This window comes from Ammodytes marinus (genome assembly GCF_949987685.1).
Source record: "Ammodytes marinus genome assembly, chromosome: 16".
Taxonomy (NCBI): Eukaryota; Metazoa; Chordata; class Actinopteri; order Uranoscopiformes; family Ammodytidae; genus Ammodytes; species Ammodytes marinus.
In genome coordinates this window covers 27,957,935-27,976,197 of record NC_137220.1, presented here as the reverse complement: position 1 = coordinate 27,976,197, position 18,263 = coordinate 27,957,935, and positions in this window count along the sequence as shown.

The following is an 18,263-nucleotide window of genomic DNA, read 5'->3' as shown; positions in this document are numbered from 1 at the left end:
CATCATGTACCACGGAGACATTTGTAAACTGGGGTAAATATAACACCTTTTGTTTTCATTGTTATTCATATGTTTTTTATATATTTTTCTCATGGTCTTTGTTTTGACAGCTGTCTGGGCCAAAGGGGAGGATTTTCTGTGATTGTTTGCGCCATCGCAGGTCAGAGCGACATTGTATCAGCACATATTAATAAAAAACAACTGAAAATATACACTGTTACTGCCTCAGGGTTTCTATGGGAATGCCTTGGAAGGTGCTCAGTTGGTGTGTGTGTGTGTGTGTGTGTGTGTGTGTATGTACACTGATGTACAGAGTAATTGCTTGTGTGCTTTAGCATATCCCAGCGTGATAAAAGAGCTCACATAAATGATTATCTTTCACTGTGCTATATGAACTTCTACATACCTTGTGATTCAACTTGGGGGGGAGAAATGGTTTCATTACACACTTATACAGTGCTTATGTTTTATTCATGGAGTGTCCTGCAGGTTATGGGAGCATTGTGCTGCTCATCTGTGTTCCAGGGGAAGTCCCTTCCTGAGTCAGCTCCCCTCTGAACCACACACACAGTGTATGCATATTCAGATTCGACCTGCTAGTTGGGATGATGATTGGGTCAAACACTGGTCTGTGTCTTAAGCACATTAAACAAAGTGATCTAGAGATGCAGAAAACTGTTAGCGAGCTGTGAGTTAAGGAAGCAAACCCCCAGGCCCCAACACTCTCAGTCTTAACGGTTGGATAGAGACTACGTGCTCTACACACTAGTAAGAATGAGATGACTGGTCCCATACTCTGGCTAAAAAGCAAGGCTTAATTTAACTACAGTGACTTCAAGTCAGTATTACCAAGGCCAGAGCCCTGTTTCAGGTAGCAGGTTTTACAAACTCTGGGTTTAATCCTGCGCTCTGAGTTGGTCAACTCAGAGCGCAGGGTTGACGAGCAACTCTGGGTTTTGGGTTTCAGAACAGTGGATCAGCGTTGGGTCAATCAACTCTGAGCGGGTTTACTCTGGGTGGAGCGTGTGCGTAAAAGCCATCGTCAATGGATCGCTGATAACATGATTCACCATGGAAACAGAAGAAACAAATGCTTGATCCTCCCACTTCTCCACTTCTCAAAAAAAAAAGAAAAGAAACTTCTCCGCTCCTCCCACTAGAGTAAGAAATATTAACGAATGAGTTTATGGTATGGAGAAGAATTAACGGGGATATTATCTCATAACTCTGATCTAATCACCTCGGCCATTCAGAAAAACAACGGGAGAACATTTTTATGTCAATAGAATCATTACGCTTCCGTATGAGAAGCAATCTATTTTAAGAATTAAAATCAGAGCCTGATTGATCCCTTGTCCTCTAGTGATCACAGTTTAAATTATGATATTATTTCTATATTCATATAAGGCTATTTAACGAGGCTCGTCTGTGACTTTGGGATGACACAAGTGAACAGTAACGATCGCGTGCAGCCCCAGCCGCAGAATTACATTTCAACCTGACATAAATCTGTTCAGTGGCACAGATGTTAAAAAATCCCTATTAATAAAAAGAAGAATGATATAGGCCTACATACAATACAAATAGGTTTATTAATCTGAATGTAGAACATGTCACGATGTGTAAGGTGGCTGCCATATGAACGAACGAGGGCTGAGAACAAGGCTACTGATCAGATAAATGATCGATCAAACGTAAAATCATCAGGAAATGATAAAAACATCCCGATGGAGATTTCTATGGATTGATTTTGCTTTAAACTGTACAGGGACGCGTTGTAACAGTGACACTCTTTCTTCAGTCGGAGCTGCAGCGTAAAGTGAAAACAAACTCAGGGTAGGTCTAACCACCTACCGAGCAGGTTAGACCCACGGCGTATGTTGCCGCAGTAACTGACTCGGTTGCGCTGAACCTGCTACCTGAAACAGAAAACCCAGAGTTTCCACTAACTTAGAGCGAACAAACTCTGTGTTGCGTCAAAACCAGCTACATGAAACAGGGCTCAGATGCAGGGATGCTTTCAACCATCTCACATGTATCTGTACGTACATGCCGACCTGTGGGCATATTTGCTAAGCTGGATGCAGCTTTACAAAGCATCAGTCAAGGTTAATTAATCAGACGGTTTGGTGTGATCCCTGATGTAATCTTTTAATAACTGCCGTGTGAATACTGCTTACTGACTTGAGTGCAACACTGTCGACTTGCAGTTGCCTGTCCAGATACAGCAGCACACAACAGTATGGTGACCTTTAGCACACTTCACACTGAGCATTCATTGTGTTCCGCTAGAGATCAGTTGGAGATAACACACAAAAGCGTCTGAGTTATGGCAGCCCATTATAGCTTCCCTTAAGCCTTGCTATACCTGATGTGGTACAATCAGTGCTCAACTCCCACTGCGTTTTGTTTCCTATATTGCTCATAATTAGCCTGGAAATCCAGACCCATATCTAGAACGATAAAAGGTCTGGCCACGATCAATAGACCTTTCCAACTCAAGGGGCAGCACCTACGTGTGCATTTAAAATACCACTGCATGCAGTTGGATAGCACTACGACCAATCAGAGCAATGAACAAGGTGATGTATTAATCCTTGTTCGTTTAGCGAACGTATCCGCAGCCATCTTTGTTGTTTACCATCACGGCTTTGACGGTGCATGCCCAGCACTGTCGTCATCCGGTTACGTCCGCCCTAGAGCCCCATACATAGGGCTCTGGCCCGCCCATATCATATAGAACTATTTGATTGGCAACTCCGAAATTTCCGACATAGTTGATGAGCTTCAATGGATCGTGTCTAGACCAAGAGGCTGAGTAAATCTATATTTGCCAACGGCAGTTCTGGATTTCCAGGCTAGCTCATAATACCATTCACAATGGAATGTGCATAGTGCCTAATGAGGTAATATTAATTATTATGTGCATCAGAGCATAGATGATTCATTCTTAATTACAGTCTCTCCCAAGTACCCTTTTTCCCATTTCATTTACCGTGCACTCTCATGTAGGATGACATATAGGCTAGTCTGACCGGATATCAACAGCATATATAGCACTCCCTCTGGATACCAGCGTCAAACTCCTCCCCTTCCCCTTCCTCTTCCCCGCTGTAGCCTAGACTATAACCTAGCGTTTATGCTCCGCTCAGAAGCTCAGAGTGGGAGACAACAGAAAGTGTGCGCGTGTGTTTGATACAGTTTGATAGTATCCAGCTCATAATGTTGCTGCACACACACGTGCACGCTCACACACACACACACACACACGTGCGTCATAAACGGTGTTGGTCGGCACCTTTTATTATATGTCCCTATAGGTCCATTGTCGGCTCTAAATTTCACTATGTTGAAAAGGACAATTATTGGTTTAAAGAAATTAAAACAGGACAGTCCAGTTTTCCCCCCAATGCCGGAAACCATACAGCTTGGTACCAGACCATACTGCTAGCTGTAGTCAGTACAGCTTGGTACCAGACCATACTGCTAGCTGTAGTCAGTACAGCTTGGTACCAGACCATACTGCTAGCTGTAGTCAGTACAGCTTGGTACCAGACCATACTGCTAGCTGTAGTCAGTGACGTGCGGTGAGGTCAGTAGGCACTGAGTTCTGAAAGACACATTTCTCTAAATCTATAAATTGTTCATATTGATCAAAAACAATAAACAACCATCAAACAGGCACGCATGGCCGATTGTAAATAATGTCCTCTGTCTCTCTGTCAAGCACACACACACACACACACACACAAACACACACACACACGCACAAACAGACGTAAATGAATTGATGACACAACGGTTCTGTTTGCCCGTACTGTATTGGCGCTTTTCCACCGCACATGTAGCTCGACTCGACTCAACTCGACTCGACTCAACTTGGTTTGGTAGCAGCACGGGTCGTTTTCCACCGCAAATAGTACCTGCTGAACGTGGGCGGGGTTGTCGTAAGGGGCTGAAAGTCTACTCCGGAGCAAAGTAGCAAAGCAGAAATTACGAGCAGTTGTTGCACTATTAACTGAACCAACCGCCAAAAACACGGATGAAAAATGTTTAAGAAATACCCCCCTTGTATCTGTTTGCTAAAAGAAGTAGAAGAATATTGCTACGGGCCATTAAAAGGGATGGTTGTTGTCCCGATGTGTGACTGCCACACAGTCAGCTGTAGGGATGCGTCACGTAAACACGGGCATGATAAAGTTGACTGTTTAGTGCTTGTTTCAGGATACGTGTTTTCAAATGCAAGCCGTGTCTCAGCCTGAATATTTTATTGAGGTAATCAGTTCAGTCCGAGGCTTGTAATGTAATCGCTCGCTATCATGTCTGTCCCAGCTGGCTACTAGCCTAGCTGCTAGCTGCCCTACATGTCTCCTCTCGTATGTTAAGTAACTTCCCCAACAACAAACACTGGGTGAGCTTAGCGAATATATGGAAAATAAATTTGGATATGTGATGCAAATCAAATGAAAGAGAGCCAGAGAAGGCTGCACGCGGCGTAAATACACTCAAAAGTCCCGGAGAGTTGGGGAGAATAAACAACAGAATGAAGCCGGTAGTGTCTGGCCACTGATTGGCCAAACAATAGTCTCTGGCCAATCAGTGGCCGGCCGTCTGCCGACGTCACCTTTTAGCATCGGCTCAGCTCGCTTGGAACCTAGAGCGAGGCGATACCAAAAAAGCAGCCGCTACGTGGTACCAGGTACCATGAAATTGCGGTGGAAAAGCCAAAAATGCGAGTCAAGTCGAGTCGAGTCGAGCTGATACCATGCGGTGGAAAAGCGCCATAAATTGTCCTAAATGATAAAACATCACATCCATCAACTAAACGGACTCCACAGGTGCCTCCCTCACACCAAGGGGCCGAGAAGTACGTAGGGGAATGAGTCAAACCTTCACCGATTTAAACTACTTCTGTATAGCTTTCAAAATAAAAAACAGCGCTCACTGTTCTGCAGGCCTAGAGCATAATAATAATAATAATAATAATAATAATAATAATAATAATAATAATAATAATAATAATAATAATACATTTTATTTATATAGCGCTCTTCTCTCACTCAGAGCGCTTTACAAAAACAAAACAATAAACAAACAAAAATAAGATGTAGAGTTGGGTTGGTGGGTGAACTAGGTCTTGAGGTGGGACTGGAAGATGGTGAGGGACTCAGAGTCACGGATATGTTGGGGGAGGCTGTTCCAGAGCCTGGGAGCTGCCCTGGAGAAAGCTCTGTCACCAAAGCTGCAGAGTTTAGATGTGTGGGTGGAGAGGAGACTGGCTGAGGAGGATCTGAGGGCCCGAGGGGTTTGATAGGGGGAGAGGAGGTCAGTGAGATATGGGGGGGCCAGAAGGTGGAGGGCTTTGTAGGTGAGGACCAGGAGTTTGTAATCGATCCGGAATGAAATGGGGAGCCAGTGGAGCTTTTTGAGGACTGGGGTGATGTGGTTCCACGAGTTGGTGTGAGTGATGAGACGGGCAGCTGCATTCTGGACACGTTGGAGTCTGTTGATGGAGGTGGTGCTGATGCCGGCGAGGAGTGAATTACAATAGTCAAGGCGGGAGGAGATGAAGGCATGGATGAGTCTTTCAGCAGCATGGAGGATCTAATCTTTGCAATATTACGGAGGTGATAGAAGGAGGTTTTGACAGTGTGACGGATGTGGGGTTCAAGGGAGAGGGTGGGATCAAAAATTACGCCAAGATTGCGGGCCTGGGGGGAGGGGGAGACCATGGTGCCATCAATAGTGAGTGTGGGGGGGGGGGGGGTTGTAAATTTGCTGAGGGTGGATTTGGAGCCAATTAGGAGGAGTTCAGTTTTGTTGCTGTTGAGTTTGAGGAAGTTATTTTTCATCCAGAGTGTAAGGGAAGACAGGCAGGATTCAATGTGGGAGATGGGGGGGTTGTGGGGGGATTTGGTACTGAGGTAGATTTGGGTGTCATCAGCATAGCAGTGGAAGTCCATTGAGAAATGGTGAAGTAACTGACCAAGGGGGAGGAGGTAAATGATGAAGAGGAGGGGGCCGAGTACAGAACCTTGGGGAACACCTTGTCTGACGGTGACTGTGGCAGATGTGTGGTTGTGGAGGGAGATGAAGTTAGATATGTAAGATATGAATGAAGCCAGCTGAGTGCAGTACCTTCGATACCGAGGTTGCTGAGTCTGGTGAGCAGGATGGTGTGGTTAACAGTATCGAAGGCTGCACTCAGGTCCAGGAGGATGAGGAAGTTAAGGGAACCAGCATCGGCAGAGGTGAGGAGGTCATTGAAGACTTTAAGGAGAGCGGTTTCTGTGCTCTGGAGGGGGTGGAAGCCAGATTGGAGGGATTCAAAGAGGTTATTGGCGTGGAGATGGGATTGGAGTTGTAACTGGAGGCAATAGATAAAGTACCAGTAGTATATGTCCAGCATCAGAATGTAACGATCTCTTTATCTGCAATTATTGCACAGCATCCAATTATGTTTGTCCATCAGCAACAATGAAAACGCAACTGCTCAATTGACTATAAAATGCATTATGGCTTGCACTCGGCATCAATTCATCCAAACATATTATTCAATAAACCCAAGTTTAGTTTCTGACTCTCTGGCTGTAGAAAAAAGCAAGCAGGAAGAGCAGTCCAGTCGCTGGCTAGCTAGCCAATTCTTTCGTTCATGTACCTGTCCGTTTGAAACGCTTGAACATTGTCTGTCCTTTTTGCTGCTGTAAACCGTCCAAGGTTGACGCAGGCCTTTCTCTTGCTATTCATTCTTTTCTTTTCCTTTTTAAATAAAATCAAAAAAATAAAAACCTGCCCACATATATGAAATATCTGTGGGCAGGGAAGCTGCAATGTTGACTTTAAAATGTGCGAGGGTTACGACGTGCACAAGCGTAGCTGGCGTAATGACGTAAGCTGCGTAAACAAACAAAACGTACAAATAATTCTGCCTTTTTAACGTTCATGTTAAAGAATAAGAAATCTATTTTTTTTTGCTTGCCGTCCACAGTGAATGGGCAGCGAAGGCACTGCTTATTTTTTGCGTAACTGGCACATTTCTCATCTTAACGTCTACACTTTTTTAAAGTAGTACAAAGATAACATAAAAATCACAAGAATGAACAGTAATAATACAAATACAAGTTTATTAAATAAAAGTATTTTATTTTATTTTGTTGGATCTGGCATGGTAGGCACTGCCTAGCCTGCCTACCCAGACAGCACGTCACTGGTTGTAGTTTGGTCTGGCTCTGCGAGACTAGATGACATGTGACGATCCACCCCCTACCCATCCACCGATCTGCCCAGCCTCTGCCTCACTCTTGTCCCCTCAGTGTACCTCCCTGAGAGGGGCAGCTCTGGGGCATTGACCATTCAATCACCCCCTTTTCAGCGGCGGTACGGTAACACTTTCACACACCGACATACCAACCATGAGCAACTAAGCCCCTAACCTCTGACCCACCCACTCTTCCTGTTACTCAGTCCATCTGAGAGGGAAAAAGTTGTTTTCCTTCAAGGTCATTGCACATTAAGGGAAGCAAAAATAGAATCAGACAAGCCAAGACGAAGAGCCGCTCTCAGCAGACCCCGGGAGATGTATTGAATTCAGCCTGAACTCTTGTGTGTGTGTGTGTGTGTAACTGTAATTACAACCATACCTCAAGCCACAGGGGAAACATACCTTTTAAGTACTCTAAAATACACATATAAAGCTTGAATTACCTAGTGATATGTAATGTACGTATGTCTCTTGATTGGTTTGTTAATAAATCAGAGCACTAACAGAGAAAAAACAGAGATCCACCCAAACAGACACTTATTACATAAGGCAAGGCAAGGCAAGGCAAGGCAAGTTTATTTATATAGCACAATTCAGACACAAGGCCACTCAAAGTGCTTTACAGGGGCAAGATTAGAATACATAAAACACATTATAAAACATTTAAAAGCAATTAAAAGAAGCAAATAAAAATAAAAAATAAAAAATAAAAACATGAAAACTGGATTTAATAAAAGAAGCAAATAGAATGAAAATTGCAGGTTAAAATGGAAACAAAAAAGTCTTCAGACTCGATTTAAAAGAACTGAGAGTTGCAGCACACCTCAAGTTCTCTGGGAGTTTGTTCCAGATTGTTGGTGCATAAAAACTAAAAGCTGCTTCTCCTCGTTTAGTCCTAACTCTGGGGACTGTAAGTAGACCTGTCCCAGACGACCTAAGGGCTCTGGACGGTTCATAACTTATCAGCATATCAGTAATGTATTTTGGCCCTAAACCATTTAGTGCTTTATAAACCAACATCAGTATTTTGAAATCAATCCAACATAGAAGAACCACACAATAGTCAATCAAAAGGAATACTAATGGGTCTTTGAAAAAATTCTCGTAACCACCCGTGTGGTTGATCATAGATATACAGTCTGAAAAAAAAATTACAGGTAGAAGTGCAATACATTTTTTTAAGCTATTGCGTCTGTATGCACCACTCACTTAGAGCAATACAAGGTGTAAATACTGTATGTTGCCGATGTACATCAGTGTGTAACACGACTATTTACTGCCCCCCTGTGGTAGAAAATTGCTATCTCCAGGTGCAGATTTGCCTTCAGTAGAAACCAAGGTACAATAAATGGTCAGGCGGTAAAATCCAATGAGTAAAGCATTTATTTACATTAATGACAAGAATTGATTTGTTAAAGAACATACTGTATTTTTCTTTTGATTCAATGAATCAAAGCAAAAGCGATGCAACTCTGCATCTCAAAAAGAAACAAACATGTAAGTTAGCATAACATCGTGTAGTGATTCAGGTGAAAAGAATAAACATGTTGATTATGCAGCGCTAATGGAGTAAATGCACTCAATTCAAATAGAAAAACATGTTTTCTGTTACACATTATCTCACTAAAATTATACATTGTAATGCAGTACAATATATATATTAGAACATATAATGTAGAACGTATGTATTTGTTTATATTGTATCTATTATATAGGCTACACATTATGCCTTATAAGCACATTCATATGAATACATTATCATTAAAGCTATAGTGCGAAACTTATGTTGCACCCATGAGGAATTCTGAGTAATTAGAAGTAGATATCAACAACTGAAACAAACTCCTGCGCCAGTGTCTGGGGGTGACACCAGTTTGTAAACGCTGCCATACAGAGAGAGTTTTGCAGAGCTGATACGCTTTATCAACATTGTGTGAACTCATTGGCTTGAATGTATTTGACATTCATTCATATGAAAAAGCTGCACTGTAGCTTTAAGTTGTCTCACAGCGGTGTACGTGGTACTTTTTCTGACATGTTTTCAGTCCACCCATCCTTTGGTCAACCCATGCACTGAATATTCTCAGTTACAAACCCTCCAATCGTTTTTCTTTCTTCAATAGTTTGCTACATTATTTTTACTAAAAAATGTAATAGATGAAAGGAATATCAAATGTTTCTGTAATCAGAATGAATTAAATTATTATTCAAGTGCAAGACGTCACCCCAAAGTAGATGTCAGTGAACCACATACTGACTGTAAGAACACTTAATGTTTTATATAAAACATAGGTGATTATTATTATTATTATTATTATTATTATTATTATTATTATTATTATTATTATCATCATCATCATCGTCGTCGTCGTCGTCGTCGTCGTCGTCGTCGTCGTCGTCGTCGTCGTCGTCGTCGTTATTATTATTATTATTATTATTATTATTATTATTATTATTATTATTATTATTATTATTATTATTATTAATATTATTAATATTATTATTGTTGTTGTTATTATTATTTTTATTATTATCTTATTTATGTATTCAGTTCTTCATGATGGTCTTTGACTCCACGTCAGTGTCCTACAGCAAACGAAGCAATAACTGAATCAACCAAAAGACAATTTGTACAGAAAAGAGATCATAAATCAGATCTAGAATAAAGCTTGGTAGAGCACCTGCTGACCCTGTCTGGATCACAGCAGCGTCTGTTCACCAAAGCTGCGGCTTCAGCTGTCATGTCAAGACCTAGGACTCCAGGTCTGGAGACAGAAACAAAAAGTAATGAGACACGGGCCTCTAAAAAGTAACAGTTTGATTTATGCTGACTTTTTGAGCAGAAGTTGTACATGAATATACTGAAGTTCAGATGTTGGATAGGTGTGGAGGGAGCAGTTCCATAAAGTTACTCCTGACAGCTGTCCACACATCAGCAACAGTCAAAGTGAAACAAGGTATGAGGGAGACTGTATATATTGGGAAGTGACAGAGATCTCTCTTTGGGCAAAGTTATGAGTGCAGAGTGACAGAGAGCAAGACGCAGCCTCACCGCTGACTCTGCAGCTGTTGTCCTCCATTCTCATCAACTTCATCAGGACCATGATCACCAAGAGTCCACCCCTTGGGCTGATCACTGATCCTGGACAAGGAATCACATCCATGTTCAGTGAACAGGTGAGTAGGCTACATCAGGTCATTTCACTATGAGAGCAACCTGGATTTTGGTCTTTATTTTCTGCTATTACAACATTAGACCATTAGGCTTGAACGAAGGGTGTCGTATACTCAACAGATTGTGATTGTGTGTACCTGTCCTTTGCTGGACAACATTTTGCATTCAATCTGAGGACTTTTTAATCTTTTTTAAAATGTTTTATTTTTTTATGTTTTTTTAAACATCCTTAAAGGTTCAGTAAGCGGAATGGTCAGTTTAGCTAACTTCCTGTCAGTGACTGCAGTTAGGAGTCCCCTCCCTTGTCCCCACGTCACCACATTTAATGCACTGCGGTCTTCAATCAGCGAGTTATCTAGCATCATCTCACATCTATAAGTATGATAAAATATGATAAAAACCATCAAAACAGACATTGGGGAGGATTTTTACCTGCTCCGCCATTGTAGGCACATAAACATTCACCCATCTGTTGCTCTGCATGTGCACCATCAGTGAGACGAGTACCGGTTTGTAGCGTTCTCTCTTCTGATTGGATACCAGTTTTGGGATCCCGAAAAGTTTATTTGCAGATTACAAGCAGAGCGAGTGACTGAGAGATCGGCTTTATGAAACGTGCACACTATATAAGTGATCACTGTATGAATAAAGTATGAATGATTTAACACTTATATTAACATAAATAAATTGCTTACTTCACCTAATGTAGCTAATGTAAGCTAATGTAACTCATAGGTTGCCGTAAAAATACTTACATTTTATACAGTGAATGATATGAGGAGTGATTGACCTATATTGACCTATATACAGTTCAAACATGTGACAGATCCTTACACGCTGCAACACACAGCTATAGATTAAATCCCAAAAGCTAAAACTGAAAGAATCCCTTTACCTCCATTCCAGTTTAAGACCCACAATGATGAATTTTATTGCTAGACTACTTACCCAACAATGTATTCTCCCTTGTTGTTATTCACTCCTCCAGGGTCATCCCTCAGGCTCCTGAGGCAGACATAAACAATAGTTGTTCAATTATAGAGTTCATTTCTTTTTCTTTTTTATTTTAAGAGGAATCAATGACAATCCATCCACTACCAAAAGCTCACCTGTGCATGGCTCGATGATTAGAGTCTCTCTTATCGACAGGGGCACATGCGTCTCCGCTAGAAAACAAATACTAGAATAAGAATGGCATTCAATCTCTTCTGAAGAAATCTCATTCACTACCTGCCCAGTTAAAGGGACACTTCACCTACATCTTCAAAAGGACAAAAGGCTACGAGCACAAGCAAATGAAAACATTTCTCCTTCTCACTTTTTAGACGTCTGGAGTCGGTTGCGGTTCAAACCAAGGGGTTGAGGATTCTCATCATCAGGAGGATCATTGCTATGAAGACAAAGACAGCTCTTAGAGGATTACAGCAGGGACCTCCAATTGATATGTTCTTTAAAACACACACTTTGGTATGTGGCACTCTAACCATTGAACTTGCACTTCTCTAAGTGTGTTGTCAGGATCAGCTTGCTCAATGTCTTTCGCATCACTTCCACAGGTATGAGTAGCAGGCGGCATTAATCTGAACCAATAAAGACAAATACAAGATGAAAATGCATTCAATGTCACTGAAAAAAATATGAGCTCATCTGAAAAAAAACTTTTGGGTTGAATATCCAAATAATGGACTAAACATTTGGAGTGCAATAATTATAGTCAGTTTAGTCAAATCATTGTTTATACCATTTACCATCTTCTACTCCTGTTAAAAGGCAGTGGTTGACCACATGACTTGTTAGTAATGACATGTTAGTAATACACAGATTGGGCATTTACTGTACGTGTGCTCAAATGAACAACTGAAACAAACATGACAAGAAGACTGACCCAGTCTCTTCGGTCCCTCCCATCTCTGCCTGAGAAATGCCCTCTCTGAGAGAAGTCAACTCAGACACTTCAGCTGCACGCTGCTGCTTCCTGGAACAGGAAACAAAACCTTTCTGAATCCATGTAAGACACTGTAAAAGTCAAAGTGTAAATGGCATTAACAGAGTATTTGACTGTACATAAGAATAGAACTCACTCCTTTTTCCAAGCACTGTAACGCCAACACATGATCCCAACGATCACACATGATATCACCACACCCCAAATGATGCAACGACTGGTCGACAGAAAAAATGCAAACGTGATCATCAAATATTCATTTTAGGTATTTTACAGTGAATTCATTGATAGTTTCCCTTGTAAAATTGTGAGTCAGTTAAAAATCTGCACAATGTCACAGAATAAACTTCCACTTACTGATGTGGCCCCTCGACGGTACATTGCTGGGAACCGGAATCTTAATTTTCTCTGTTTAATGTTAAAGGGGGGATAATAATATATGCCATGTATATGATATACTGTATGTGTATGTATTTATCAATGATGTAAGATATGATTCAATAATGAATAAAAGGTATCTACTGCATCATATTGCCTTACCAGGAGTTGTATAGTCCACGCAGGTCTCATTTATATTGTCCTTTCCCTAAAAAGCCAATCAAAGTTCTTTATTGTGAGAGTGTGTTACCAATGCACATATGCATATTATTATTATTATTATTATTATTATTATTATTATTATTATTATTATTATTATTATTATTATTATTATTATTAATAATAATAATAATAATAATAATAATAATAATAATAATAATAATAATAATAATAATAATAATAATGATGATAATAATGATAATAATAATAATAATAATAATAATAATAATAATAATAATAATAATAATAATAATAATAATAATAATAATAATAATAATAATAATAATAATAATAATAATAATAATAAAACTTTTTAAAATTAAGAGAAAGCCATTTTCACAATGTCCCATCTCTTACCTAGTGTTTCTCCAATTCCCAATGACATGATCACGGTAAGAATGAGATACATTTGGAGGGCCATTTCGTCGAAAAACAAGGAGCGAATAAATCCTCGACGTACCCTGCTTCAAGTCAGGAAGCACTGTAAAATTGAAACAGAAAGTATGTGGGTGAGGCGTGTCTTCCACTGGGCTACATTATTGGGATTTATACTCATTTCAAGAGAAGTGTTATACTATAATAAAAACCTATATACTGTTTGTGACCAGTTATGTTATTGTACACTTCCTTTTCCTGTATTGTTTTTATTGTGGTCCCGGCCTGTGGTGTGGTATGTGTAGTAGTGTGGACTGAACACAAGGGGAAGCCCTCGTCCTTCAGGTCAGAGTTACACTTTAACAACACTGGGTTTTCATTTAGTTCTGGAAGGAAAAGACAAAAAAAAAACATTTAATGTTACAAATGCAGGGGTTTCAACATGCTCTCTGACAAAGACACACAAACAAGATGACATCAGATAAGCACATGACACGACTGTGGCCCAATATGGATTGTGTGCTGGGCTGCAGGATGTTTTTACCACTCAGGTGGATGCATTTGTATTTGTCCCTGTTCACATTTGTGTTCCTGTTCTCTCTGGAGTTGGCTCGTGGACAGAGGATGGCAGTCCTACTGACAAATTCTAACCATGAGAGAACAGAGGGAAAACAGAGGCCTCTGGGAACTCAAAGAGACCTCTGTCATGTCACTTTTACACACACACAAAGCAGAAGCTGCCATGGTGCAGCACGCTTCATTTACACTGCATCTTCTCTGGTCCACCGAGAAAACACAGACCATAGTCTGTGTCACTCAATACAAGCCTCTACATCCATTCCTCCACCTCTCTCTCTCTCTCTCGGCCTCTCCTTTGCCCTTCCCTGTCTCTCTTACATTGCAATATTCCACTAGCATAGCAGAGCAAAAAAATAGTGCTTCCAAAACATGCTCTCAGATTGCCACCTTAAATATAACTACCACATCGGCCTACATGTGGGTATAAATAAAGTGACATTAAAAGCCAAGAAGATGTACTTATTAGGCAATTTGGTGTGACTAAACAGTTTGACAGTGCATCCTTCTTGATAGCTTTATGACGCCTTGACGAGATCCTTACTGAATAAAGATGAAAGCATTATGACAGGCTTGAATAGGAGATTAAATGGACATGGCTCCGACCATTGTGGGAAACTGTGTGAAAGTGGACATGTCTAAATCATCTGATCCATTTTTTCCATAGATATCAAGTGACAGTGGGAGGCTTGGATATCCTAACCTCTCCATATGAGGCCCTGCATGAACAGAGGAGAGCAGCCATGACGCAGGACTGGATAAACAGTCATACACACAAAGCGATGAACCAGCATGTACAACAGCTAACAGTCAAACACTATGGGTCAGTGTGCTGTGTAGTCTGAAAGTCTGAGTAAATTCCAAAGGGTCTCAACAGGAATTTTTTCAAGTAAATAATGATAATTCTGTTGCTTTTGAGTCCTCTGCCCATCCATCTCAACTCTCCCGTTCTTGTTCCGTTTGCAAGAGCAGCGATGAGAGATAAACAGCTCTCTTCCCGTCTAAGTGCCACCCCCTCAATCCCTCACTCTCTGTCTCTGTGTGGACCAGGGGTTGTACTCTGAGACTTTAAAAAAGGTAGAAGCCAGATTTTTGCTGTGGCATTTGGAAAAGAAAACTGAACAGAAGAATGTCCGGGGTGAATTAACCGCCATAAAAGTTTGTGGTATATACTGTATGAGCCCAAGTTTTAAAACAAGAAGTGAACCAAAAAAAAACAGAATGCACCAGTCTGGCGTGTGAGTTGTGGAGTCAATACCGAGGCAAAGCAACATGCTGAGACTCCTGAGTAGCTCTGAAACAATAGTGCTGGCTGCTCCATACCCCGCTTTGGCTTGAGTTTGCATAGCTTCACAACAGTTTCAAAATGCTGCCGGTAGAAAGCAACCCAAAACAGCATATACAGGCCAGGACTCCGTTTAGGAAAACAGTATCATTTCACACCCTGACAGTTTGTCTTTGTTTTGACTTTCCTTATAGATAACAAAGATTTTCCAGTTATAACCCTTTTCATAAAAATTTCCCTGAACCCCCAACCTTAGAACACATTGAAACATGGCTAGGAAAGACATTGAGCCCCTAAGGGGGGTTTCAAATTGAATGTTAATAGTGATAATCTCTCACTCTGAGTGCAAAACAAAAGGAGAGGTTAGTTTAGGGAACTGCAAATCCTACTGGAATTGATATTTTGTTCTGTCCAGTTGACTCAGTATGAAGCCTGAAACCCCCCTCTGGCACAGGCTGGGTATCACAAAGGGACATCCACATAACACCAGCACAGGAAACACACCAAGACTCACTGACATTCTTTGCATGTATAGAGAAATATGAACATGTATACCCACATTCATGAGGCTCACCCACTGGATACCAATGTGCCACTGTGTTCTGTAATACATCAACATACACTGCCAGTCACATACCATAAAATGAACAGCCAATAGAAGTAACTTACAAAGTCTAAAATAATATGTCTCATTAGTGCTAGGAGTGGAGGTGTCATGGGAATATATAAAGTGACGGCCTCACACAATACCATGAACACCACCACCCTATCTACCACATATTAAATACCCTACCATAGGCCAACTCTCCTCCTCACTTCCCAAACCACAGGTCCCCTTTGCAGAGCTTCGCCTGGGCACAGCAACCTGATCCTGCTGAGAAAGTCTTATAAAAGTAAAGCAAATAAAACAACCCAATCAAAAACACCTCTCCTCCACAGAGCCTAACGTGAAAGGCTCCGCAGTGTTTCAGCTAACAGACCAGCCCCTGCCTGAGGAGGACCAGTGTTTGAATTGAACGGCTTGGTGAGGCTGCATCATGTGCATTGGGCTATATAACATACAAACAGCCACGTCAGAGCACTGGACAGTATGATTATTCACATGGTGTTGAGGCACATGTTGTGCAATATCAGAGAGCAACTTGGACAGCCCCTAATAATCTGTTTTCCAGTTCAATCTCCTGGGAGGGATCTCTGTCAGAAAACAAACCTCTCCGTTTGAAGCACAGCCTCCAGTTAAACTTGTTCAACTTCTCCCTTTTCTCGTCCTCACCCTATCTCTCCCACTTTCTCTCTCTCACTTCACTTTTCTTCCCATGTCATCTCTCCCTGCCTCTCTCTGCTCTTTGCTCTCCTTCACCATAGTTGTCTTTCCTTTCTTTCTTTTATCCCCCCAACACTCTCTCTCTCTCACTCACGATCCGTTGCTGGCTTAAGTCTCAGTATTTGGCTGGGTGAACCCAGGGCGAGCGTGTCTTGTTACAGCCCTCTGAAAAAGCCCTGCATTGTGAAGGATAATCCCTCAGAAACAATCAGAATTTTTATACTATGTTATTTCCATAGCCCCACATATCAACATACACACACGTACACTGCATTTGTTCTGACACAAAAACAAGTACATGTGCAAGCTCTGGCACGCACTGCACACTTAGTGGACTCGTGAGAAAGTATGCAAGAAATCCACAACACATGAACCATTTGTTAAATGTTGTTGATAAGCTGCTCTCTGCTGCTTTCTGTCATTCACAGCAGAATCCAAGACTGTCCGACCAGAAGCTTTGAGTGACATGACTAGAGGTTTAGGGGACAAGGATTTGTATAAAGGGGAGTTGTTGTTGCAACGCGCTGTAAAACGTTAGTTAAGTCACTACGTCTATCACTGTCATGTTTTGTTAAGGCAGCCCTTCTGTAGCTGTTCACACTTGGCTGAGCCCTATTGTTAGACAAACAAAGCCTTGTGTTCAGTTGTGCTGCGGATAAGTGGGGCGATCAGGCACACACCTGAAAAATTGGAGAGAGGAGAACAACGCTGGAGAGAAGCACATTGTAAGAAATGCCACATTTGATTTACACACTTAAAGACTTAGTTAAAACAATAGTGCCGCAGAAATCTGGGCATAACATTAAGAATGGCTGCATGCCATTTAGTTCTTCCAGTTCCAGGGCCCTTCCTGAGACATTCAAGTTGAATGTATCCATCATTACATTTATTTGTGATTTCTTTCCCTGGCAAGTCAGAATATCTGCAGTGTTAAGCACTCCCACCTTCTGCTCTTCTCTCCTGTTCCCTCCTCCTCTCCTCTCTCAGGTGTCCTGATTTGGGCCATGGCCTGTGTCCCGTGCTCTCTCTCTCTGGGCAGTTCCAGACGGCTGACGTTCAGATTGTGTTAATCCTTGTTTACATTGTAGTTTATTGAACGGGGACAGGTAGATTACCCGTAGGTTTTGTTATAGTTCGGGGCATAGGTTAGGAGGAGGAAGTCCAGGACCAAGCAGTCCAAGTGCGGCTGCTCCAGGCTTCCTCCACTTTTGCTTTTGTTTTACAGCCCTCCAGTAACCGTGAGTTTGGGATTGATTTAATAAATTAATAGTATTGTATAAGCGTTAATCCCGGTTCTTGTCTTCTTTATTTGTTATTGGGCCGATTAACGAGCCATGTAGAGTCGGCCGTAACATACAGGTATGGTATCATGATAACGGAAAAATGGTTTCAATTCAATGATGAGCATTTTAAAAGTAAATTTGCACTGTAAAAAGTGTACAAACGGATCACTTTTACAGTTTTTTGTGAAAAAAGGTTCAAGTTCAAGTTCAAGTTAGTTTATTCATCCAATGCAAAACATAACAGGCAAGCAGTCATAGCTGGCAATGACATTTTGGTGTTCCAATCTCTCCTCAATAATGCAACAATAAACATCTAAAATATATAGAAGATAAGAGTAAAAAGAGTAACAATGTACAGTGCAATAAGAACCAAAGTTTAGATAAAATAAACATAGAATATATGTACAGTGTATATATATAGGGGAGAACGGGGTAATCTGAA